Raw genomic sequence first — 27,936 nt, forward strand, 5'->3', positions numbered from 1 at the left:
GGTGAAAATGCACAAAAGGCTTGTAACCAACCGACACACTGTTTGTAATTGAAGATGGTGTTATGTTTTTATGTATGTTTGTTTAAAAATAAAAAATTAAAAAATTGCACACAACAGCAGTGGTACCTCACTGGACTACCCTGGCGCAAGCAGCAGACTTCGGATCCCCAAAGCAATGAGGTTCCCAGTGCCCCATCACCTATGTTTGGCACTTCAGAGGATGAGATGAGGGAGATTCTTGAATTAGAACCAGACATAAAACTCTTGTTTGGAAGCCATGTTGCATTTAAACAATGACAAATTGTAGAAAAGCTTTTAGAGCACCGCCCCCTGGAGTCAGGAACAACTAGCACATATGTGCGAGGGGAACCTTTACCTTTAACATCAGATGCCTTTCCTATCACCCTGCAATTGTTCCCAGCATTACTTCCCTTCCTCCAAATTGTTTTACTGTCTTAGACATTCCATTCCGAATGTTTGCTCTGGCAATTCTTCTCGGAAATTGTTTTGCAATGACCGACCCCCCACTCCCTCCCTACTGCCTCCCACAGCCTCAGAGCTATTCTTGATTTTAAAACCACCACCACAAGTAACAATCTTTATGTGCAAGATAGTGGAAGATTGTGCATTTAGACCTTCCGGATACTTAAGATTAACAAAAAGTTATAAAATGTTTGTGAGGGTTCCTGATCAGGAATATCAAAAAGCTTCAGTCTTTTAAGTATAGTTACTTATTTGAAAATGTGTTGTCCCTTATGATGAGCAGGGTTGTAAATATATTCAGCGGAAGAACAGTTTTGATACAGCTCCCACATCACCGGGAGCAAATGGAAATTACTCTGTTGATTTGCCCCAAGCTCATGACAAGAAGATAATGGAAAACCATCCTTCAATAACCAGATAAAACATGCACAGACTTTTCTCCTTCAGCGGAAAAGCTACATGACTATCTCTGATCACCCATTTAACTCTTGGCATGAGATATCCTGATTTTCTCTCCTCGGGCACCGCTCCGCGGAATGTGAAATATCATTAAAAAAGAGCAGGATAAATTCAAGACAGACCACTAACAAGGAACAACTGGATTAAAAAAAAATGACACTACCACAAAACAAGTACTAGGAAGGAGCGCTTTTCAAGCTAGGCTAATTGGCATCTTCACACCTTCCAGAACCCAAATGATGGGAGTTGATTTCCAATACACTCCCAAAAACCAGTCTGGGTAAACTGACCCCGAGGGAGAAAAGGCATGAAAAACAAACCACTGGAGGGGAAAAAAACAACTCCCTAAGCTTCAGTGACTCTAGAGAACATAGCTGACCATTCAGGAAAACGATCGTCCATCACCACCAACCGCCACAGGGCTCGTTACTTAGCTGTATAAATATAAAATCACTACCCGAGTGACTCTAAAATCACTAAAACATTTCCGAGGAGGAACTCTTTCAGAAAATTAAAGTGAACAGATTAGATGAAGCCAGAACACACCCACGTATACCCACGGTCTCACCCACAAACATGCAACCGAATCTTTTCCAGCCTGGTGCCTCCCGGGATGAAGGATGATGGCAAATGCCAGTCAGTACAGCTAGCCCAGACCACCCTAGCATATCCCGAGAGGGAGGGAAGCTGCTATAAGGGGTTATTTCTGCACATTGGGCATCCTGCCACGCACTTGGCAAAAAAACAAATAAATAAATACAATTCAACCCTTGCTCGTCCTAGGAAAACTCCGGTTTGCCACTCAAGGGTCTCAACAGCCGAGCTGGCGCTGGTAAGAGACGAAGAGAGAGCTCAGCAGTGCCTCGCCCCGCTTCACGCGGGATCCATCCTCGACCACGGAGAATCCGAAGCTCCCTTCCGAAACGGGCCGTGCTTCCGAATTAAGGACCGGTCGGTCGGAGAAGTTCAAAAACCCCAATTTGTCACGTGACTCGCTCCTATCCTACGACCGCGAAGCTTCTCCAACCTCAGAACCCGAACTCCCCGAAAACGGCAGCGATCCCCCTTACCTGTCCGTTCCCCGGTCGCTCCAAACTCCCGACGTGTCAGGATGTTTCCTCTCTACAATCCCACGAATTATTTCCTTTCTCTGTCTTGTTTTAAAACGATGAGGAGGAGGATGACTTTCTTTTTTTCTTTTTTCTTCAAACTGACTTTTACTTTTCTTCCGGGGCGGGGGGGGGGACTTGCTCGCAAAGCCCCAGAAAAAAGCGCAGCCTTATTAAGTATCTCGTTCCTCTCTCTCTCTCAGAAATCTCTCGCTCTCGCTCTCTCTCTGTTCTTGCAAGAAGGCTCGGATTCGCTAGCGGCAGATTTTCTCGAAATGAGCAACAACAGCAGGCTTCTTGTCAAAAAAAAAAAAAAAGCCTCTCGGGAGGCAGGCACGCACGCACATTAAAAAACCACACACACACACACCGAAAGCATAGGGTGGCTTGGAAGCGGGTGGGGTGGGGGGAATCTGCCGTCAGCGGGGCGGTGGAGGCGAGGGAGTCCGCGCCTCGGCTCCAGAGCCCAGCATCGTTTTTCCCCAGGATCCGAGCTGGGCTTGGGGTATCTCTCTCTCTCTCTCTCCCTCTCGCCCGCTCCGCTCCTGCTTTTCCTACAAATCGGCCGCCTCTTCCAGCGATCCCAAGGAGTCCGGTTTGGATTATAGCGAATGACCGCCCCAGCCAGCCAGCCAGCCAGCCAGCGAGGCTGGGTCCAAGTGTGGAGCCCCTCCCTCCCTCGCCGAATCGGAGCAACTCAAGCAGCCTCCTCCAAAAAAGGGCCCGGGGCGGGCTCGCGGGCTGCGGGCGGCCAAGCGGGCGGGCGGACTCTGCTGCTCGCGCGCCAGGTCTCAGAACCCTCGCCGATGCAGAGCTCGCCTCGCCTGCATGCTAATGAGCCCGCGTGATGTCAGCGAGTCAAAAAGCGCGTTCGGGCAGTTCAGCGAATTGGCTGGCCAAGCGCCTCGGGTATATATTGACATGCAAATCAGGTTGTCCTTTTTTTTTCCGGTCGGTGTTAACGCCCGCTCCTCTCCGCCGGCCCTTCACGCTTTCCCCCGCCGCCGCGTTGGCCGGGCCGGTCGAGGAGGTAGCGGAAAGGGGGGCGGGGAAACAGTGAAGGTAAAACTGGAAAGAGAATACACACAGAGAGAGAGAGACGTAGATGTATGTAGATGTATGTATGTGTATATATATATAGAGAGAGAGAGATTAGATAGATAGATATACATATATATATAAATACACACGTGTGTGTGCGTGCATGAGTGAGACCTCGTCGAAACGTGGCCAAGATACTCTCAACCTTACATGGGAAAAGACCCGAATATGGCAAGACCTACATACATACATACATACATATATATATATTTATATATAGAGAGAGAGATACACACACACACACACACACATATACACACACCGGTGTATGTATGTATGTGTTTATGTGTATGTATGTATGTGTATATGTATATATACACACACATACATATACACACACACTCAGTGTGTGTATTGAAAACCTTTTGTCAAAGAATGGGGAAGGTATGTATGTATGTATGTATGTGTATATGTATATGTATGTATATGCATATATATATATATACACATATATATACACACACACATACACACACTGTGTGTGTATTTAAAACCTTTTGTCAAAGAATGAGGAAGGTATGTATGTATGTGTGTATGTGTATGTATGTATATGCAGCACGAAGCCGAAAGCACCAGCCTGAAGATGATGAGTGAGACCTTGTCAAAATACTCTCAACCTTACATGGGAAAAGACCCGAATATGCCAAAACCTACATATATAATATACATACACACTGTGTGTGTGTGTATTTAAAATCTTTTGTCAAAGAATGGGGAAGGGAGAGAGAAAGAGCTAGGATGCACATCAATTAGGCCAGCTGGTTGAGCTTCTACAGCCCAAAGGATGGGGCAGGTCAGTCCCTTGTTTGCCAATTAGTTGCCCTTTGCAAAGCAGGTTGTGGGCAGAACGGCAGTTGTTGTTGTCTCAGGGTCCTTGGCAGTCCGTATGGAGGGAGACTATCCTTCAAACATCCTGCTCTCCAACCCTGCAGGGTTTTAGATTTCAGGCTCAGAAAGGTATAAGGATTCAGCATCATTCAAAACTGTGGTTGGACAAACCTGGGTGCATTTGCATCCGCGTGCTTTTCCTATGCAGGCACACATTTGCAAAACGTGTATCTGCATTCACTTGAAATACAATTTTATTTTTGTGCTTAAGAGTCTTGGGTAGAGTGTGCCTATTGGGTTAATTTATGATTCAATGTTTTGCTTGAGCCCAGAAAACAGGCTAATTCACTTTACACATTCTGTACAAATGTGGTCAGTGTTTTTATTAAGTGGCTATTAATTCATTGTCTCGCAGGTAGGGACAACAGGTAAATAGAAGTCTTGCACACTGGCCTTCTTTTCAGTAGTGATTCTCTATGCGGAGGGGGGAAAAAGGAGGCACTGAATTCCCCCAAGACTTGAGCAAAGATGAAAAATGCTGCAGGCTGTTTTAGAAAAGAGCCCGATTTAATGAATGCACATCTTATCAACCCAAATTTCTATAACGCTCCTGGGGAGATCTCTGATGCTGCCTTCCAAATTAGAACATATGATGTAGTTTACTACAGCTTGATATTTGCCAAATTAATCCTCATTATTAATGCCTGCTTTTTGAAATCCAAAGGCCACTCAGAGTTTGACAACCTTTCCCCCCCCAAGTTTAAACTAGAATAAAACTGGATAAAAGTCACTACCACTTAATTCAGGTGGAAAAAAGTTTTGTGAGGAAGATCTTAGTTCTTTTCCAGAAAAGAAAAAGTGGGGACTGGCTGCAAATCCCAAGGAGCACATACGGGTACCAGTACTTGGGAGCTGCACAGGAGAAGGACTTTTCCTATCAGCGTGAAGGTGTCTTTAAGAGAGCTCTACTGCTGATCATAATGTCTAAACAGGCTCATTTTAAAATAGCCAGCTCCATGTGTACATAGACCACAAGCTGCTTAAGACCTTTGAAGGTAAAAACCAATAACCTAAATGCAACTGGCAACCAATACAGGACTGCCAACAATGCAAGTCTTCCTGTATTATGCATTAGTCAATAGTCCAGCATTTTATACTAACAGAAGCTTCTAGACCAGGGGTGTCAAACTCAGGACTCTGGAGGCCGGATCTGTCCTGCAGGGTGCTTAGATCGGCCCGCGGGGCCACCCTGGAAACAGTGAAAGACCAGCCCACGGTGCTTCTGCCAGTGAAAATGGAGCTCAGGAGGGCCACATGCAGCCCCCTGAGCTCCATTTTCGCTGGCAGAGGGTTGCAGGAGATCATTGCAGCTGGAAACAGAGTTCACGAGGGCCGCACACGCCACACACACACACACACACCCCGAGCTCTGTTTCTGACAGAGGTGTTGCAGGAGGCTGTCGCATGCCCACCCCAGCCCCCCCCCGAGGTCAAACAGAACTCTCATGTGGCCCTCAATGAAATCAAGTTTGACACCCCTGTTCTAGACCCAAAGGTGCTTTTTTTTCAAGAGGCAACTGGGCTTTCTGGTTTTTCTTTGAAGACGTTTCGCTTCTCATCCGAGAAGCTTCTCCAGCTCTTCCAGCTCATCTTGGATGAGAAGCAAAACGCCTTAAAAGAAAAAAACAAGAAAGTCCAGTTACCTCTTGAAAAAAGCACTTTTGGGACAACCATGACCTGGATGACTGAGAATCTCCATAGATATGAAGCTTCAATCTAGACAGAATTAATCCTATGTAGAACCTACTTCAGTATTCAAGCCTCACTGTTAAGGTCAATCAGCTCAGGAACAGGTGCATGATGGTCATCTACCTCCTGCCATCATCACCACCAGAGCATTCAGAGATAACTGAGAATCCAAAAGTACTCCCCAATGGATCATCTTTTTTTTAGGAGGTTCAACTCTATATCAAACAAGCAATTGACCAATGCTATAGAATGCAGTACTGCAGGCTAATTCTGCCAACTGCTGGCAGTTCAATTCTCAGGTTGACTCAGCCTTCCATTCTTTGGAGGTCAGTAAAATGGGGACCCAGATTGTTGGGGGCAATAGGCTGACTCTGTAAACCGCTTAGAGAGGGCTGTAAAGCTCTGTAAAGATATACAGTATATACTCTGTGAACCAGTATATATATCAGTGCTTTTGCTATTGCTGTTGCTATACAGGTAGTCCTTAACTTACAATCACAATTGGGGTCAGCATTTCTGTTGAAAAACCACAGCGGTAGCTAAGTGAGTTGGGTCTTTTTATGGCCTTTTTTTTTTTTTTTGCTATGGCTGTTAAACAAAACACTGCAGTTATTTAGTGAATCATGTGACTGTTAAGTGAATCCAACTTTCGCCCATCTACTTCGCTTGCTGGAAGCCAGCTAGGAAGGTCTCAAATGGAGTTCACGTGACCCCAGGATGTTGCAACAGTTGTAAATACGTGTCAGTTGCCAAACCCCCAAATTTTGATCATGTGACCACGGAGATGCACAGACCAATTGGAAATCACTTTTTTTCGATGAGGTTGTAACTTGAATGGTCATTAAGTGAATGGTGATAAGTGGAGGACTACCTCTGAATCTCCGTCTTGCTTGGATTTGAGCTGGCAAAACAGAACTAAGGAAGTTGGAACCCAGCCCATATGGAGTACATCTGGTTAGGGAATGATTGATCTAAGCCTAAATCCGTCTACCATCTGCTAACTGAAAGTGCCAGATCCTTTTAATTGAAGGTATTCTGTGCAAAGGTATAGTTAACAGTTGTAGTTAGTTACTAGATGCAAAACCTTCTGTTCTACTCCACATCCTTTTGAAAAGGCCGCATCCCACTGCTGTCCAATTTTCAGAACTGCTAACACAACTAACAAAGAAACAAGCAAGGCTTTAATAACCTTGATTGAAACAGGAAAAAAAATGTTCTCTGTGCAGGCAGCTCTCCTTTCAAAGTCCCACAGCGCTGCACAAATAAAACTGAGGCTGTTTCTGCTAAGCCTGTGATGAACATCTTGCCATAAAATCTGTAGGATATGGAAAGGGATAAGAATGTTTCTGATCAAAAAAATGAATAAAAGAACTATATTAAGTTTTGGGGTGGCCCACCGACTAGGCTACATGCTTAAAAATAAGATGCTGTGAATGGAAAAAACAACAACAACTGGTTTGTTTACGATTTCTCAGGTGTTAAAAGACATGTTTCACCTACTTTGCCTGGATTTTTGAGCTGTGGATTTTAGCCCTGTGGTCCAGACCTTTGAGCCTCACTCTGCCTATGTAGTACTTTTCTAGCAGCCTGTCTGTAGTGTTATCTAAAAAGAATCATCTGCACGAGCAATATTATTTGCCAGTCACAGTAACCTAAGGCAGCATTTTTCACAGAAGCTCCAACTGAACAGGACTTGTTCTCAACTCCATCTATATTTTCCCTGGACCATTTCCCCCAGCAAATACACTTTCCCAATTTGAAAATCTTTTAAAATATATACATCCTCCTTCTTTCCCAAGATTCAAAGTAGATATCTCAAAAACAAAGCATGGCAAATGACGTTAAGAGATCAATATGTTAAAAAGTATCCCACAATCCCTTTTTCTTTCCACATCTCTGTTGCGCTGCAAATCAATAGGATTTCTTAACAACAGAAATTAGGATTATCAGAATGGTATCTGAAGCGGCAAGTCTAGCAAGATAGGTCCTGGGATAAAAAGCCTAATTCTATTGCTTAAGGCTCCTGAAAGAAAAATGTGGAAACCAACGTTCAGATAAGGCCATTAAAGTTTTCCCTAGGAGAAGAAGTGGTAGGAAGAGTGAACCAGCAGTGTGAATAGCAGAAAACAGCATTGGTCTGTTTATAATATCCATAAATACAATTATTAGGGCATAGGCAAGGGAGGCAGTGAAAACCCTGCTGTGCCAGATAAGACCTTCTAAGCAGTTAAATAGGCAGAATATATACTGCATGTCACAAGCTACAACAAGACACTTCTTTCCTTTAAAAACAACAACAGAGAGAACACTTGATCAGCACCGCACCATCTAAGACAATTCAGCCAAAATTCCCCTCTAAATTAGCAAAATCAGCAGAATTTTCTAACACTGTAGAATTGCTAAGGACTTATTTATTTTTCAGTTACCGTATATACTCGAATATAAGCCGATCCGAGTATAAGCCGAGGTCCCCAATTTTACCCCAAAAACTGGGGTAAACTGGGGACTCGAGTATAAGCCGAGGGTGGGAAATGAGGCACCTACCGGTTGGGGAAACCCTCCCTCCCTCAGCTGAGAAGGCTGGCGGCTCCCCCGCCCCGCCCTCTCACTGCACCGGCAGGGCTTCCGGTAAAATGTGAAAAAAAGAAAAAAAAAAACTCGAGTATAAGCCGTATATACTCGAGTATAAGCCGAGGGGCTTAAAAAAAACAAAAAACTCGAGTATAAGCCGTATAGACCCGAGTATAAGCCGAGGGGACGTTTTTCAGCACAAAAAACGTGCTGAAAAACTCGGCTTATACTCGAGTATATACGGTACTTATTTAGAAATGGCCTCTATAAAATCAGTTCCGATTCTCAGATCTAGCATAGAAAAAAACATCGGTGTTCAATGGGCTGGATGTTATTGATTATGGAAGTATTTTATTTACCATTATATTAAGTTTTGATTAAATGCCCTCTTAACAGGGTTGACTCATTCATAGCAATGGACAGAAAGACCTTCTCCAGGATAATGATCTGTCCCAGTCTGACCTTTCTGGTCTTCTAATTGTGCTTCCACCTTGCTAGTAGTTGTTCTTTTCTCTTTCCTTCCCCATTTCCGAGTAAAAATAGACTTCTCATGAAAGCTGTATCACTGCAGGGGTGAAATGCTCCCGGATTGCACGATCCAATAGCGATCATGGCCAGTAGTTCAGCAATCCGGTAGCGATGGTGGAGCAAAGCTCCACCCACCAACCTGGGTTTTAACCAGGAAGTAATGTGTTTTTTACCTTCTGCGCATGCGCGGCGCGTGCACTTCCGAACCGGTAAGGAAAGTAAGTAGATTTCACCCCTGTATCACTGCATAATAAGTGCAAACTATAACAACCTGAACCTAATCATTTATACCTCAGCGAAGAATTCTGGATTGATTTGTTCTGATCCATATTTTTCTTTAGCTGCCAATTGTATTCTCAGGTGTCTTCTTCAACACCAAAGTTCAAAAGCCGAAATAACATTTCTATTCTACTACTTCAAAGTTCAACTTTCACATTTACAGAGAGTCACAGGGAAAACAGTTGCCTGTATGATTTTAAATATAGACATAAAGCAGCACCTGGATATTAATTTCATTGCTGTCCTTTCAAATGCTAGTCTGCACTGTATTTCTTCACTGCTGTTCCTTTACTGTTGTCTAAAAGCAGAAGATATCTACCACTTCAATGCCTTAATTGCCAGCTGAAGGTATTTCTGTACTCAGTGAAGCACATATTGACTTCTTTGGCTTTCTGAATTATCTAGTCTGCCTCAGTAATAATGTCTCTTGTTATTTGTCCTTTTCTAAAGCTGGTTCGAATGTCTGGCATTTAAATTTTTCATTTTTGATGTCCCTAGAAGTGCTTCAATATTGCTTCTTGTCTTTTCTCACAGTGTTCTGAGATTCTTTATTAAGTTCGTTCCTAAGTTCTTTGTCCTTCCTAGACTTGGCTTCTTTCCTCTTCTTGGCAACCTCTACTGGCAATTCCACTGATATCAAGTCTGCTTTCTTGTTTGTAGGTATTTGACACTGTCTTTTCATATTGGCCCTTCTTTGATTTCAATCCACAGTTCTTCCTGTTCTCTGTCAGTAAGGTTCAAGGACTTCAAAGTGATTCCTGATGTTCTCCTTGAAAATACTGGGCAGAGGCTCAACATCATATAGAGGAAAATGGCTGGTTTTCTTCCTCTTTAACTTGTCTCGGAACTTACACATGAGCAATTTTTGATTTGTTCCTCAGCTAACCTCCCGCCCTGCCCCCATCTTTGCTATTACAACTGAATCTTTCAAAATCTTTGCACAATAATATAGCCAATTTCATTTTGATGTACTTTAACTGCTAATGCCCATATAGATAATTGTAGTTTGGGGTTGTTTGAAAAAACTTTTACCAATGAAGAAATGATTGGATTAGTAGAAATTGGTAATTCATTCTCCTGCTTCTTTTCCTGGGCTATTTAGCTCAACTATGTTTTCCTCCTTAGTATTTCCAATTTTGGCATTTCGCCATGTGCGAGAAGGCGGCAATATAAATTGTCTAAATAAATAAAGCACAAGCAGCCATTTTACTCTTTTATTCTGTCAATTTCAGATTGAACTTGACCAGAAAGCTCATCAACTTCTTCCTCTTCTGCATCAGTGATCGGAGCATAAACCTGGATAATTCCCACATTGAAGGGTTGCTTGTGAAGTCTAACTGATATCAAATCAAATCAATCTTTATGCGGTCACAGACTAGCAGATAAAACACAAGAGCCACAATTAATTAAGATAAAAGGTGTTTTCTATATCTTTCCTGACTATGAAAACAACTGTTCCTTCTTTAACTATCTTGTTCTGAACAATATCTACTATCTTCGGACTCAAAAGTCTCCAGTTCCAGTCCATTGCAATTTGCTGATGTAATACCTAAGATATCAATGATGCTGAACTTCCCATGTTTACGTTTCTTGTGTTTCTTATATTGCACGTTTCCATTGTAATGCTGTGTTCGCAACACTGGAACTAGATATCCTATCAACTTGAATCTAGCCAGATCATGAGTTACCATTAGTACAGGTAGTCCTTGACTTACAACCATATATGACTATTCAAAGTTACAAAGGGGCCGCCTACTGCCGCCGTTTGCCTCCCACCGACCCAGGCGCTCTCACAGAGAGGGACTCCTCAGGGTGCCGTCAGCCAAACAATGTCAGCTGGCGGCCCCCAGGGGAAGGGCCTTCTCTGTGGGGGCTCCTACCCTCTGGAATGAACTTCCCCCTGGACTTCGACAACTTCCTGACCTTCGGACCTTCCACCGCGAGCTGAAGACGTACCTATTTTTCCGCGCAGGACTGGCATAGAATTTTTAGATTTTATTATTGGGTTTTTAATTTTAATTGGGTTTTATGGTTTTAAATGTATCTTAATTTGGGGCCAAATTTGAATAAGTTTTTTAATTATTGTTTTACTTGTATTGTGTTTATTTTTTGTCGTTTTACTTGGCTGTTAACCGCCCTGAGTCCTTCGGGAGAAGGGCGGTATACAAATTAAATAATAATAATAATAATAATAATAATAATAATAATAATAATAATAATAATTAAAGGCACTGAAAAATATGACTTATTACCGTTTTTCACATTGATGACCATTGCAGCATTCCTGTGATCAAGGGATCAAAATTCAGATAGTTGGTAACTGGCATGTATATATGATGGTTGCAGTGTCCCAGGGTCACATAATGACCTTTTGCAACCATCTGACAAGCAAAGTCAATGGGGAAACCAGATTCACTCAACAACTGTGTTACTAACTTAACTACTGCAGTGACTCACTTAAAACTATGGCAGGAAAGGTTGAGAACGGGGCAAAACTCAGTTAGCAATGGATATTTTGGGCTCCGTTGTGGTCATAAGTTGAGGACTACCTGTACTTGGAAAGATCCTCACCTCTTCCTCAATAACATGTTCAGTGCCATCCAACACAAGGGGCCATTATCTGACATTACATCATTAGCATATTGTCTATTGGTGTGGTTTCTGGAATTGTTTCGTAGTGCAGGGGTCTCCAACCTTGGTCCCTTTAAGACTTGTGGACTTCAACTCCCAGAGATCCTCAGCCAGCTTTGCTGGCTGAGGGACTATAGGAGTTGAAGTCCTGGGAACATCTGGCAGTAGCCAAAGGGAATTGTGCAATCCTTCCCATACAGTATGAAATGGTATTTTGCCTCCAGCATCTTCCTCTCTTGAAATTTATGTCCTTGCTTAAGTTGGGTACTTGGGATGACCTCGGGTGACTCTGCTGGGACTTTACCGTCTTAGCATTCACCCCCAAAATTCTTTGTTCATCCCTCTTAGCAGCAACCACTCTGCCACGATGAAGTAGCAAAGCAGGATTTGAGGGGAATTCCCTTAATTACCTTTTTCATAAACGAACTCTAGAATTCTGTAAATTTCAATGTTCTGATAAGGATAAGTTGCACAGAAAGATCAATCCATAGAGATATCTCATTGATGTTAATATGTGCAAAGAATTGAATTCATTTCCCGAAAGGAGCTTCAGGCTGTAGAAGTGCTCACGTAGGACTTGTTTGCAGCTCTTTAAAGCAGTTATGTCTTTTCTGGGAACATCTGGCAGTAGCCAAAGGGAATTGTGCAATCCTTCCCAAAAAGGTGAAGCAGCTTTAACGAACTGTGTAGGCAGATGCTCCTACATTTTTGCTCCACTTTTTGGAACTGAATCCGAGACACTGCACATGCCAAATAATGCATCTACTGTATATACAGTCACGTGACTACACACCAGACTCCTGGCAATGTGTCAGAGACAATGATGGAATTATAAGAAGTGAATAGTTATACAAACAGCATCTCAGAATACTCAGCGAACATTTGGTGAATGTTTGATGACTTTATGAAGTTTTCTTATTTTAATTATATGGATTTGCAGCACAATCCTAGACATGTTTTTTTAAGGAGTAAGCCCCTTTATTTTCAGTGAAGGCTTACTCCCTTAAGGCAGCCAAGCTTGAAAGGCACAAGGCCAAATCTGTAGAATATATTACTCCCCAAAGCTAAAGGATTACTTTCTCACTATATCTTCTTCCACATTTCCACATATGAATGTATTTTAAAATATATTCATATCTATTCCCTCACTGACCAGCATTGCTTGATTGGTAATAGTTCAGTTGAGTGATAATGGGGGTCTTGAGGCATGGGGGATCCATGACTTTATGGCCTGATACAAAAATAGTGAAATTCAAAAAGTCTTCAATTTGCAGGGGAGGGGGGGGGTGGGAAACAACAACCACTCAAAGCCACCACTAATAATACTCTATAAACAATCAGATTCAGCCCAATCTTGGCTTTAAACCAGAGCACCAGTTGCCAAAAAAAATACACTATGACCAGTTTCTATGGATAGCATTCTGTCAATAAAGAGAAGAGAAAGCAATGGTGCCAGAAATAGCCAATTACACACGATCCAGTGATTTTTAAAATGTATTATTATTATTATTCCACTTGATTTCATTCAGGCTGTAGCTGTGAAAATGGCCACTGATTGCATAGTAGATATGAATCCATTGACCACAGGTATACTTTTAGCAGGTATAATCTTAAACTACTGGTTGGGTTTGCATTAGGTCATGTTAGCTCCAATGTATTACAACATGTGAACCTATTCATAATGATTTAGTCTTTTGAGAGATCCAAGCCATTGTGGTTTCTTAAGGGACCATAGTGGAAATCTTAGTTCTGTGATTGTTGAATACCGTCCCTAATACATTGGTTATTTCTGCAGATTAACTCTCACTAAAGTTTCAAGGACAAACAAAGAGAATGATTTTAAATAGCCTTTTCCCTCCTGCAATAGTGATCGTGCAAAATGTTAACTGCTCTGAGAAATCCATTTAAATGTGGGGCTTGAATTGGGGCAGAATAATTTGTTCCAGGAAAGCATCTTTCCTTCAACACACAAACCAACATTCAGGCATGCTTAAACTCCCGCTTCAGCTTTCTTCATTCCTGGCAGTCAAAGATGTAAGTCTGGTTTAAAAATTAAGGCTGGAATGCTTAATCTGGACTAAAAACAAGAATTTGATAGAGTCCTCCTTGCTAACCTCTCCTTCTGCCTCCTTGCTAACCTCTCCTTCTCATGATGGGCTTTATAGTCACCCAAAATATATTAATTGAAGCAAAGAAAAAAATGGACTGAAACTCAACCAGGCAAAAGCAAGCAAGAACTTTGTTTGCAAAATTGTAATTTAAAACAGGAACAAATTATAATTCCCTTAGAGCAGTAATCGTCTTTGGAAACTTTGCTTAAGCTACAGACTTTGGCTTAGACAATGATGATCCACCATCTAATACCATGATGGTGAACATATGGCACGCGTGTCACAGGTGGCACACAGCACCCTCTCTGTGGGCACGTGAGCCATCGCCCCAGTTCAGCTCCGCCGTGCATGCGCGCACGCCTCCCGCAGCCAGCTGGTCGGTCGGGTCTCTGCCATGCATGTGCGGGGTGCATGCGGGGGGGCCACACGTGCATGCACAGGGCAGGGTACATGCAGGGGGGCAGGTCGAATACACAGGGGCCACACACACATTGCATTTTGTGGGTTCGGGCATGTACGTGTGCTTTGGGCACTCGGTCCAGAAAAGGTTAGCCATCACTGATCTAATAGAACAGCATGTGGCTCAGGCTACCATTTATTACATAGATTAGCAAATAGTAGGAAAATATCTATCATAGCAAAATAGAGGAAAGGAGCCAATTTGTGAAAAATTAGATTAAAAATAGATACAAGCTACGCTACAGTAGGAAACAACGTGACTGAACAGTATATAGTCATAGGATTCAATCACAAGTTAATGCCCTCTTTTGCTGGAGGGGAAGGCACAGGTGAACATGTATTTTTCAAACCAAGCCTTTTGGAGAATGGCTGTCAATTTCTGATTGAAAAGTATCTGTTTTTAAAATGTGTTAATTAGATTCTCTTTTTTTTTTTTATTTCAGATACAGAAGGATAGCTGTTCCCATTCTGAATGAAGTGCAGCGAGGGTGATAAGTCAGTGACCGTAAAGTTGCAATTAATTTTTTTCAAAATTCAAGTTTTCACTGGAAAAAAAAGATTGGCATTTTTCTTCAGAATCTCATTTTAGAGTTCTTTCCATTATTCTTCATATACATAGTTGCCTACAGAATTCTGGGAACAGAATTCTCCACATCTAGAGGACAATTAATTTGCAGGAAGCTGTTCTAGCTCTGAGAATCACAAGAACCTGGCTTAAATACAAATTTCAAATTTCAGTTCGCTTCGGCCAATTCACTGCAGGAAAACCCGCCATGGCCAACTTGTCACAGGACAACTTACTGCAAGACAATTCAACAATTCAATTTAATTATTTAAAATAATTTTAAAATACTTTAATTTTTGTCATTAACATTGCATTCACTCCCTCCTTTGGCATCCTTTCTTTAATGATTTTATTTCACTATTTCTTTGATATTAATGTAACTCTTGTCCCATAGTGAGTTGTCCCAGAGTGTTCTGTCCTCCCTCGCCTCTGTCTGAGTGATGGCTTAATTAGCCGGCACTATCAGCCCTGGCAGCAAAAGAGCGAGCATCTGCCAAGTGGCTCCATTATCTTCCTCGACGCTGATAAGTCAAACAGTACTTCAGCTCTTAGTTCAGCAGTTAATTTGCCTGCTACGAAGAGGCACAGCAGCTCTGGCTGCCTTTATATCCTGTGGGGTGTGGCTCCATGACTCAGCACTTCCTAGGCCTGCCCCACCCTTGCTTCTGTTGTTCCCTCCTCTCCTGCCTAGGAAACCAAGCCTGATTGCTGTCAGCTGGGTCTGCAGGCATGGCCTGGGAGGGGAAAGAGTCAGGGGACGGAGGCCTCATTATCTCTTCCACCTGGCCTGCTTCTGGCTCCTGGAGCTGAGCCAGGGAAGCCGGTGCTCCCGAGGTAAGTCCTGACAGCCCCTCCCCCTCACTTTCCAAGTCACTTTCTGGCAGGAGGCCCGGCTCAGGGGGCACAGACACAACAGAGAGCGAGTTGGCCATGGCAAGTTGTCCTGTGGCAAGTTGGCCATAGCAAGGTGGCCATGGTGAGTTGGCTGCGACGACTTGATTGTGGCAAGTTGTCCCATTCCATACAAAAAGTTTATATTTAAGGCAGGTTCTTGTGATCCCTCTGCTAGATCAGCCTTCTGCAAATTGATTGTGTCAGAATGTGCACAGGTCTAGCACTTGTATCAATCCAGGAGCAAGTACAGCTAACAGTGGTTTGTATTAAATAGTGTTTTTTATCTACAATAGGAATACTTTACATATACATGCTACAAGCAGTATCTAAACAAACAGCAATTACAGCAGGGAAAAAACTTGATAGAGAACAAACACTCTAGCAGGGCCTCCTCTTATTACACAGGCTCTTAAAGGGATAACAGCCAAAGACCCTGCTGACTCATTCCCACCATTGCATCATTGCATCAGCTGGTCAACTCTTAAATTATCACCTGGACAGATTGCCCTCTATAAGGAATTTTGTAAGGATGTAAGGAATTTTGTTCCCAGAATTTTGTAAAGATGTAAGAAATTTTGTTCCCAGAATTCTGTAGGCAACTTGGTTAACACTGAGAAGCTGACTAGGAGCTGACCCAACATCTAGGAAGTGGAAAAATTACTAGTCTCTAGCATTTCCCATTTCTCATTGCTAAATTTTTAGGGAGGTGAGATGAAAAATCCAGTTGTGAATCGTCTATGTGGGTGAGAAAAGCAACAAGCAGCTGTGACTCCTTAACATGCAGTAAGGCACCAACTAGTTCTGATTTTATTTGTAATTCACTGCTTTTCAAATATAAAACTGAATTTTGATGAAGGCACTGTTTGTGAATTCGGTGAGCAAAATCCATTGGGAAAGGTTATGATATGAATTTTAAAGCAATGTTAATAAAACTTAACAATTGTCGATAAGAAAAAAAGTCTGGGTAGTGGACATTGTAATACTGGAGACTGCAGCAGAGAACAGAAAGAACTGGAGAATTTTTTTAAAAAAACCTCATGAAAAGCTGTAAACAGAAGTAGAATGACTGCCAAAAGACAATAAAGATAGTGCTAATAGTAATAGTAATAGTAATAAGGGCCTGGGATGCAGTCCCAAAACATCTTTAGCACCACTGCAACACCACTGACATTGACAAAATCACAATCAGTCAATTGTAAAAGGCAGAATCAGAATAAAGTGGGATGGGACCTTGGAGGTCCTCTAGTCCAGCCTCCTGCTCAAGCAAGAGATCCTATACCATTTCAGACATGTGACTGTCCAGTCTCTTCTTAAAAACCTCCAGTGATGAAGCACCCACAGCATCTGAAGGCAGCTTGCAATTGACTTAACTTGGAACAACTTACAGCCTGCATTGGGACATTTAACACCATCGAACAACAACTGCCTATCCCAGGTCCTTGGGAAGGACTCAATAGGTGGACAAAAATGCCAGAGATTGTCTAAACATCTGGCTGATTGTGTGAACGCCCATAATTTATAAAATTGTAATACAATGAAATGAGTGAAATACAAAAAAAAATACCAACAAGGCAAAATAGTAAAGCCGCCACCATTATCCCAGAACAGCATAGCTCACTCGCCTTCCCTTCCCCCATCTTCCCGGTATTATTCCTTCTTGAGCCATGGTGGCGCAGTGTTTACAGTGCAGTACTGCAGGCTATTTCTGCTCACTGCAAGTTGGCAGTTCAAATCTCACCAGGCTCAAGGCTGACTCAGCCTTCCATCCTTCTGAGGTGGGTAAAATGAGGATTCAAATTGTTGGGGGCAATATGTAAACTGCTTAGAGAGGGCTGGAAAGCACTATAAAGTGGTATATAAGTCTAAATGCTATTTCTACTCTTTCCTCCACCTTCATCCATTTCTGGTATCCCAATGTACATATTCTCACTGTCTGTCTACCCACTGTCTTCCCAACACCTTCCTGTTCTTTGTTTTCTTAGCTGCTGCCACTGTTTTTAGTTTTTCCACTCTTAAACCACTCCTGCCTGGAACAACTGTATTTCAATCTATATTCACCCCATTCTGGGTATAGATCAACACACCTGAACCTCACGTTTCAGTGGGTTCACTGAAGCAATTATATAAAACCAGGAATTACATAATTATATAATCCAGGAACAGTGTGGATAAAAGGAACAGAAAATGATTGTTATTATATATTTTTTTCATACTAGGAGAGTACGAAAACTCTGGAACTCATTAGGAATATATGCAGGAAAAGACAGCGTAGATTACAGGACTTGCAAAATCCTAAGGCAAATTCATGAAGCCCAGCTCCGTCACGGTTATTTATTAAGGCAGCCAACAGATGAGCCTATTTCTTTAAGGTATTACAAAATCTAAGAGCTGGGCTGGGTGCGATCAGCAGCTGGCCCCCTCCTGAAATGGACACCCATCACTGTCCCCTTTGTTTACAGCAGCTGTGGCAAAACATCTCACATCGGTTTACAGCAGGGATAGGCAGTCTTGTGTTAAATGGCCTGCGTGTGTGTGTGTGTGTGTGTGTGTGTGTGTGTGTGTGTGTGTGTGTAGGTGGGGTGGGACGAGGGCTGGGGAAGCAGAGCAATATTGCACAAACCACAATTTTTCATTTCTTCCTGGACCGTTGGCCGGGGAGGCACCACTGCTTTTTAAAAGCACCACTGCTTTTAAAACACTGGTACTCTATCTTAGGGCTTGTGAATTCAGTTCATCAAAATGTGAGACTACGCTGCTAGTTTTCCGAGGTTGCTAACCCTTGCCGCTGAAGTTTAGAAGCAGAGTCTCATGAGGACTCCGGAGCCACAGAAAAGCAATTGCTAGTTTCATCTCGGCTTGGGACAGCAGATTCCCTCTTCTTTGCTGCTCAATTTCTACCGTTAAAAAAAATGCAACTTGGAGGACACACAAGACAGAGAAAGAGCTCTTTAAAATTAAGCTTAGTGCAGAGAAAGAGATTCTCTTCCTTTTTTTTTTTTTTGGTAAACCAGAGGTGGGGAACTATGGCCCCTTTATGACCTGTGGACTTCAACTCCCAGAATCATGCTGGCTCAGGAATTCTGGGAGTTGAAGTCCTCAGGTCATAAAGGGGGCCATTATTCCCCACCTCTGCTACAAACCTAGCAATTGGCAACTGGCAGGAGATTAAGACGAGACAAAAACAACAACTCCTTCAGGGTGGGACACACCACTAATTTATGGAATTTACTGTCATGGGGGTAGATGGGTAGCCACCACACATACAATGGCTGGAGGACGGAGGCAACATGGACATTCAGATCTAGGTAGGAGGTTTCTCAGATGGAAAGGCTGGGAGTCTGAAAGCTTAGATGGGGAGGGAACAGGGATGATTGATTAGTTATTCCCTCCAACAGCATTTGGCTGGGCTACAAAGCAATCTTTCACATATTTTCTTCTCCTCTCACTCTCGCTATCCAGGATGGCTTTCTGACAGGCTGAATATATAGTGCTTATACTATATAAAGGAGGAATGGCATCATTCCCTGAGGGAAAAGGGAGATGACACACATTTGAATAGAATTTGCATAAGCAATCATTGCCATATGATATGAAGATAGATCAAATTTAATCTAAAGTATGCACCACATAGACTCTGTCACCCTCCTCAGAGGAAAATTATGTAAACAAGTAAGCAGCTCAGTCAGTTGACCAGGTACCAAGTGCTCAAGAGTGAATGTCTTCTTTTCATACTTTGTGGTCTTCGCCGTAGCTTTCGACTGGACAGCCTTTCTAAGGAGAAGATTGTCCTCACAAAAGTGGGACGTTTGGCCTCTTGAGATGTAACAGCCAACTGTAACAGAGTGGTAACTGCTTTGTGACTAACCAGGTTGCCCTTATACTATCTAGGACATGAGAGCGGTCTAAAATAGAAATAAAAATGTCATAAAGCAAACAGCATCTAGCCGTGCTTTTTTGTCATCGTTCTTAAATTGGGGCTCAGATGTTCAAATTCTACACTGCCATCCTTTCTCTCCCCTTCCCACCCTAGGATAAGAATCCTGACCTAATTTCTGCGAACAGCTAATGTGGATGAAGTAGTTTGATCATTCAAAAAAGGGCTATATAAATGTTATTTTAAATCTTGCCGGCTATCGGAAAAGAATGAATGTTTTGTGATGACTGGCTATAGTGTGGCATGCATACATATGTGTGCAAACATGTTTCATTAAACATCTGGTTACTATATTACTGTACATCACTTTAATAACAAATCAAATCCTTTCTGTATTTCCCTCAGTTCTTTCCTACAGTTACAGTGACCATCTCTTCCCCCCACCCCAAAAAAAATCAATTGTCCATTACAAAAATGAGCTCTAAAGTATTGCTTCATAGCTAAGTTGGGAACAAAAAACAAGCTTCTTCAAAGAACTCATAAAAGCAATTCCTACTTCAGCGATAGTAGCTGTAATGGAAAACTACCTGCACAAAACCAAAGACAAGAGGCAGGCAACATCTGCCCCCTTATCTATCTTCAGAGACTAAACAAAGCATTGTTGAGACGCAGAGGCTACATTCATTTAGCCTGAACTAATTTAGCATTCAGAGGAAAGTATTCGGCATTTCATATTATCCAAAAGTAGCTTCCACGGCCGATTTGCTTTCCCACGGTGCATCTAGTTCAGTTCTCCTATTTGCATTTTGCGATTGGCTACAGTATTTTCTTTTCTCAACCAAGACCTAAGTTGCTCATGCTTTGCTTGTGAACTAGCTAGGAGAGATTTATGAGTGAGCCTAGCTATCTTTGGTAAAGTTCTGATGCATGCAACTTAAGGCATCAATTATAAAGACGTAGGTGGCCGGATGAGCTGTCTTGATGGATGGAATGATGGAATTGGTTTAAACATTAGGATTTTTGTCTATTGGCCAGCTCCATGGAAAGTGTCGCATAGAGATCAAAAAGCCATTTGCCTAATGAAGACACCTGTGAGCATGAAGAGCAGCCTTTAACAAAGATAAGTAAGTGGCAGATAGAGAAGGTTGTTCGTTTTGTGGACTCCAGGTGCGAAGTGAATTGAGGAAAAGTTGAATCTATGGAGGAAGGAGGAATCTTCAACTAAGGACACAGCAGGAACAAATAGAATGGCTAATTGAAAAGAGCAAACACTGGCTTTGAAAAGGACAATCAGAAGCTAGCAAGGAAAAGCTTGACCAAAATGCAAGAATTAGCTGAAATATTTTTACCCAGAGCTCAAAGAATTTCTCCTCCCTTATTTGAACCTTAAGTAAAGGATACTTGGCTCTTTCCATCTTCATTGAATTTTTTGGCTTCTGAAAGCCAGGGGTGTCAAACTGGCGGCCCACGGGCTGGATGCGTCACGCACAGGCCACGCCCACCCTGGCTATGCAAAGGCAAAACACACCGTGATACGTCACGATATGTCACGTGACACAATCGAGTTTGACACCCGTGTTCTAGACATATTTTCGAAGAGCAGGACTAGCTTGAACGTAGTTTTTAAATTGGGATTTTTAAAAAAGGGGTTTAATTGAGATTTTAAATTTGTATTTAAAAGTTTTAGGGCATCAATTGAATTTAACTGTCTGTTTTTTTAGCTGTTTATATGTATTATATGTTTTCTGTTGTTTTTTGGCTGTGAACCGCCCTGAGTCTTTCGGGAGATGGGCGGTATACAAATATAATAAATAATAATAATAAAATAATAATAATAATATTTGAAGGTATCCAATATCACATCTGCTCCTATTCATTGCATGAATTGTTGTTGTTGTTGTTATGGTTGCATAGTCAACCAGATGTTTAGATTATATTTAGCATTTTTATCCACCTTCCCAAGGATCTGTGGTAGGCAGAAATTATTTGATGGAGCTAAAGGTATTCTCACAGGATGTAATCTGTTCTAAACAAATCTGCCTTTCTGCAATTGACTGCAATGGCCATCTCAGTCGCATAAAAGTTGTGTTATACACTGTTCTGTACCTACCCCAAGTTTTTTCCCCCTTCTCTCCGTCTCCCAGGGTGGAGGAATTGCTTCCTGAGCTGCTTCTCTCCTCAGCCAAGTGCAAGTAAAGAAAGCTCAGTTCTGTAACCTTAATTAATTGATTAGAATCCTTTGGGCTGGCAGCTGCTGCTGGAAACTGACCAGATCTTTTTCAGTTTCATACTGAAGGCCTTTGTTGTCATATATTTGCACAGACTGGTCAGAAAGTGATTTTTAAAGTTACTATTTATTATTGTATTTGTGAAGGGTTTCTATGTAGGGCAGTGGTAAGAATTTTCAAAAGAAAAAAAAACCTACTATTTGGATATCTTTTTTATTTGAGTGATACAAATATTATCTAGAACTGTAAGCACAGAATATCTGCCTTGAGGAAAAGGGAGGAGCGCTTTTATGTTTCCAAGTTGTACTAGGCAGCATTGAAACATACACGCACAGATGTTAGCAGGTATGCCGAAAACTGTCAGTCGGGGTTGGGTTGGGAAATTAAGGGAAAAAGTGATCTTGCAGTTCCATTCCTTGATGGGAAAAACAACGAGTCCAGTGGTGGGTTTCAAATTTTTTTACTACTGGTTCTGTGGGTGTGGTTTGGTGGGCATGGCATGGCTTGGTGGGCGTGGCAGAGGAAGGATACTGTAAAATCTCCATTCCCTCCCCAATCCAGGGGAAGATTACTGCAAAATCCCCATTTCCTGCCAATCAGCTGGGACTTGGGAGACAGAGAATAGATGGGGGCGGGGCCAGTCAGAATTTTTACTACCGGTTCTCCGAACTACTCAAAATTTCCGCTACCAGTTCTCCAGAACTGGTCAGAACCTGCTGAAACCCACCTTTGAATGAGACCCTTGAGCCTACCCAAAGGTCAAACCAGAGGCTCCTATTCCTATTTCCTCCAGAGTGCCCTAGGAATCCATGGGTTGTTGGGGATTGCCCCAGCTCCGCTGTATTGACACTTGGGGGGATATTTTGGGAAAATGCAGCGCATTCCAATCTGAAGACCCAGCAGAGTGTCAAATATTGCAGGGCAGCTAAAGCTATCGGAATTCTGCCCAATAATTTCCAGTCAGACTATTTCGATTTTTTTGTTCCTAGGATATTTTCTCTTTGGCCTGTGATTGCCTTCCCTTGGCTCAAGAAAACTTAAAGGACAGCCTGCATTTTGTGTGGCTGCTGCAATTTGCCATAGGCTTCAAAGGGTGTTTCATTAAGACACCAAGTATAGGTTGAGCCAAAAAACCACCCTTGATAAAGGGTTACTTTAATGACTTTCATAGCCAAGGAGGTGTATGATAGTAAAACTCAGGAGATGAGTGCTACTGCTTTGGTAGCTTTTTTACTTTTTACTGAATAGCAAAGATGATAAGTCATAAAAGAGGAAATTTCTTTTAGAATCGAACAAAATTCTTTATCAGCCAAGTGTGATTGCACACCCAAGGAATTTGTCTTCGGTGCATAAGCTCTCAGTGTACATAAAAGATATAAATGATAATATCTTTATTATCAATAAATGATGAACGTATCTTTTCTTTTATGTACACTGAGAGCATATGCACCAAGACAAATTCCTTGGGTGTCTAATCACACTTGGCCAATAAAAAATTCTATTCTATTCTATTCTATAAATTATGATCATAGTCATCATAAATACATTGAAATTTCTTTTTAAAAAATCAGCTTACTTATGCCACTGAATGGATAAAGAAGACTAAATGGCTTCCAAGTCAGATTACTGTTGTGATAATGTTTATCCAACCAAATTTTAAACAAGATATGACAAATTGTCTACTTGAATTGTTGTTGAGGAAAATACATTCGAAAGCTATAAGGGAGAGAGAGAGAGAGAACCTTTGGGTTTTCTATGAATACCCTTGGTTTGGGTAGAGGTTGTTTCTTAACTGTAGGAGAGTTTTCAGAGTCATTATTATCTCCCACCACCACATTTCTTGGGAGAAGGTAAACATAAACAATATCAGCCCCTGTCCTGTGCCATAAACATACATTTTATTAAACCAGTGAGGGGGAGCAGAATGTCATAGTGATGTGGTTTCCTTAGTTTAGAAGGATATGGCATTCTTTTGAGCACCCACTGTTCCAAAGCTGCTACCAACAGGGCACGGAGTTAGTTGCCAGGCAATTTGACATTCAGTTTCTGAGCTAATACATCATAGGGTGGCACATTTTCTACGCACAAATCATGATGATTAGAGGCATTCTTGTTTCCAAGCAAAATGAAGATCACCCTTGGGGGGAAAAAAACCGTATCCTCTCTGTTAGAACGTTCATGATTTTCTTACTATTTAAAAAAAACAAAAAAAAAAACAAGCTATCCAAAACCTTGAAGATCGGATTCTGAGCCCTAGAGAATGCTAAGGGGAGGTCAGGGATTGCATTACTCTGTTTATTTCTCCGAATGCAACAACTTTCAGTGAAACTGCAAATCTGTAACATCAACAAGCGAGCTGTTACCATCAGGTCACTGGGGTAATCAGGTAGATGGATGAGAGATCAAGTTGCCCTGCTGAATTATTTAGTGAACATCCTTTATGGAGACAGATGGAGCCAGTCAAGACAGCATCGCACAGAAAAGAGGCCGTCCCTGCTCATGGGAGCTGCTGCTGGCAAAGAGCTGACTGCATGGTTTCTAGAAGTTCCTTAAACAGCAGCTTAAGGGACAGTCCATGTCCTGATGACTTGATACTTGCTTAGCGGTGGATTCTCTTTAGATTAGACAAAAACCACAGGGCTGTCCAAACATTCCCCTGCACCAAGTAACAAGAAAAGGGGTGGGTGGAGAGAACATTAAAACCAAATTTAATTGGTGATCTATTCCCAGCTTTCCTCAAACAGATGATATTGCTACATTTTAAGCAGGGGGGAAAAATTCCCACGGTTCACAATTGTCTTCAAGAAGAAATTAGCAAACTATGCTAAAGTAGCTGCCCAGAAAGTTACTTGGCTAAGGTGGGTGGCCATATAAATTCTCTAAACAAACAAACATACAAACACATTTGGACAAATTCATGGGTGCAATGGCAAGTAACAGCTCCTGAAATTTCCCAGTTATTGGGGAATACAGATGTGAAAGTATTTTGCACTCTTGTTCTGTTGGTGAATTTCCCAGAGATATCTAATTGATCACTCTGAGAAGAATGCTATGTTTTTGGGTTTTAGCCCAGTCCGATGGAGTTTTTTTATATTCCTTTCTCTGAAAGTTAAGAGGAAAATCTAAGTCTGCAAATGTAATACCACATACCCAAAAATAATATTTTAAAAACTCCTTTTCTTCCCAATAAAAGCAATCTTTGTATTTGCCTAATACAAGAGCCTCCCCACCTCCATCTCTGCTATCTATGCACAAAAACCCTAACAACTTTCATATTTCCATTGATTTCCTAAGCCAAATTCTCTGGAGGTATTTAATAGTGTTTTAAAACACTAAAAAAAAGCAAGCATATGAAACAGATTTTCAGCGGAATGAAATTTGTAAACAATACATACAGATTTGGTAAGCATTAATAAAGTGAGCGATGCAGAATTTGAAATATTTAAGGGTGCAAAAAGTTTTGTAAACGATGACCTCCCAATACAGAGAATATCCAGGAGGATCAGCACTCCTGAAGAAGGCCTTCGAGAATGGATAGGCGGATCATGGCAAACTAAGATGTCCTTTAAATATCCTAGGCGCTTGAATTGGGCCCAGAAACGAATTAGAGCCAATAAGCTGGATACAAAAAAAAAAAAATGTCTGTTGTGGCAATGGGCCCAGAATCTATGCTTCTTGAACAGGATGTGGCATCAGAGAAGCTGCCAAGGCCACACAGTCACCAACACTCGCCATCGTACAAATGGCCTTTTGGAGACAGGATGTATTCTGTACCATTGCTGCATCTGGGATCAATCCCCCAGGCTGGCACAAGGCCCACGTGTAGCAGCTTGCTTGATGAAACCGATGCTCATTAACAAGTGCTCAGGAACCCATAATGCTGCTTTTTTTTTTTTAAATCATAACTAATCCAAAACCCAACTCCGGAGCCTAAAGAAAACTTGATACATAATGCAAAAGAGAAGGAAAAAGAGAACTGGAAACAAAGAGGGCTCTCTAATTGATTAGATTGCATGCTTTGAAATAACGGGGATGAATATTTTTTAACTAGGTCAGATATTACAATGCTCTTTTCTTCTTCTTTTTCTTCTTTTTTTTTCATCCTGCCTAGCTAGATTCAAAGCAGCCTGATGCCCCCCTGCTACTTCTACTTTTTTTTAAAAAAAGACAGATCCTTTTCTCATTAACTCCAGAAAGAAAAAAAAAAGGATGAAGTTTAAAGCACAAATTCATATGCCTGCCTTTGAGAATCCTTTGAATCAAAACTTTTGACATTCTTGGGCTGGTTAATGCCTGACCTTGTGGAAAGACGCCTTTATTTTTCATTTCTCTGTGAGTGCTGTCTTTGATTTAATAGTCTACTCAGGTATGGTTCTTGCTGAAGACTCTGCCTGTGGTCACAGATTCTTAAAATGCAATTGCAGCTGTAGGCTTGAAAGATTATAGTTGCACAAGGAATACTAGGGTGGGAGCTACAGATGACTCCAAGCCCTTTTTCAAAGCCAGGAGATGTTTGACTCTAGCGGTTCTTGATTTCCATCCCATCTTTCTTCCATTATGAAATCCAAGATTCCTTATATGGAATTCCTATACTCTTCCATCCAAGCAGTGACCAAGCTAAGCCTATTCATTCTCAGGAAGTCAACTCAATCTTTCTAACGTTCATTTATGACATCCAGTTGAACAGAGAATGGTCTGTTCTTGGTTGAGATAGGAACCCCTTTTGATGCCTGGCTAGAAATTTGACATGTGACAGGACAAATTATTTACTAAATCTGCACTACTATTAATCTTCTCATCGTTCCCATCGCCCATCTCCTTCTCCTTATGACTGGATGACTGTAACTTTGTTGCTTGTATCCTTATGATTTATATTGATATCGATTGTTTCCTGATTGCTTATTTGTACCCTATGACTATCATTAAGTGTTGTACCTTATGATTCTTGATGAACGTATCTTTTCTTTTATGTACACTGAGAGCATATGCACCAAGACAAATTCCTTGTGTGTCCAATCACACTTGACCAATAAAAATTCTATTCTATTCTATTCTATTCTATTCTATTCTATTCTATTCTATTCTATTCTATTCTATTCTATTCTATTCTATTCTTTGTTGAGTGTCCCTCTATCAATAAGTAAAAACAAAGCTGAGCTGAAGCAAACCAGTCAAGGCTAGAACCAATATTCTTTTTATTTCTGACATATTCTTTTTCTTTCCTCTCTTTACAATATTTTCATTCGTTTTCTTTCTCTGTGAAAGACAGGCAGCTTCTGCCAGAGGTCTGAACTAATAGCTCACACAGAGTTTTTGAAATCAGACATTAAGAAACATGCATTAAGCCAAGGGACATATGTGACCCCATAAGCACAATTGCTGATTAACACGGAATCAACACAATTCAAAAGGAAAACATATATTTTGACAGAGCACTAAAACAATACCGAAGATTCACAGTTGTGCTGTCAGGATAAAAAAAACCAATAACAACAACAACTAAGGTCCTACTCAGCAAAACATCAGAAGGACTGTCAAAATCTGCAAGACTGATATTTCTAAACTAAGTAAAGGAAATTCTTGCTGCAAAACATTTCGAGTTCCCGTTCCTGAACATATTCAGAGGCAAGGCAGACAATTGCCCGGGGGACTTTAATTTGGAGTCCTTCACTGAGAATGGCTTGTCCTGGCGGCCTAAATCAGGGGTGTCCAACTTTGACAACTTTAAAACTTGTGGACTTCATCTCCTAGAATTCCCCAGGCAGTATGACTGGCTGGGGAATTCTGGGAGTTGAAGTCCATAGGTCTTAAAGTTGCCAAGGTTGGACAACCCTTGCCTAAATGGTTCCTTCTTGCCTCTGATTCCATGATTCAGAAAGTGGCCCCCAAGACACTGAATCTAAAATTAGCTAACTTTATTACTGTTCACTTAAATCTCTTTTGGATAAGCTAAAAAACGTTCTATGCAAATGCTTTAAAAACAACCATCATTACCAGCACTCATTGGGGGACATTAAAGATCTGCTTCTGGGGTCATTTTTGCAATTTTCATGGAAGCAACTGCTGG

At 41.6% G+C, this 27,936-nt stretch overlaps 1 protein-coding gene across 2 annotated transcripts in view; it reads right to left on the reverse strand.

Moving 5' to 3' along the window:
• The window catches only part of PRICKLE2 (prickle planar cell polarity protein 2), a 395,258-nt gene that overhangs the window by 164,940 nt on the left and 202,382 nt on the right, over nt 1-27,936 (reverse strand). Inside the window, exon 1 of one of the 2 annotated variants that reach the window (XM_058168999.1) lies at nt 2,013-2,790. The exons of the other annotated variant lie outside the window; for it this stretch is intronic. The gene's annotated coding sequence lies outside the window, so the exon portion shown is untranslated. Of the gene's footprint in view, nt 1-2,012; nt 2,791-27,936 lie in introns of those variants that run through there. 2 annotated transcript variants of the gene reach the window in all.

This window comes from Ahaetulla prasina, chromosome 2, assembly GCF_028640845.1.
Source record: "Ahaetulla prasina isolate Xishuangbanna chromosome 2, ASM2864084v1, whole genome shotgun sequence".
Classification (NCBI taxonomy): Eukaryota; Metazoa; Chordata; class Lepidosauria; order Squamata; family Colubridae; genus Ahaetulla; species Ahaetulla prasina.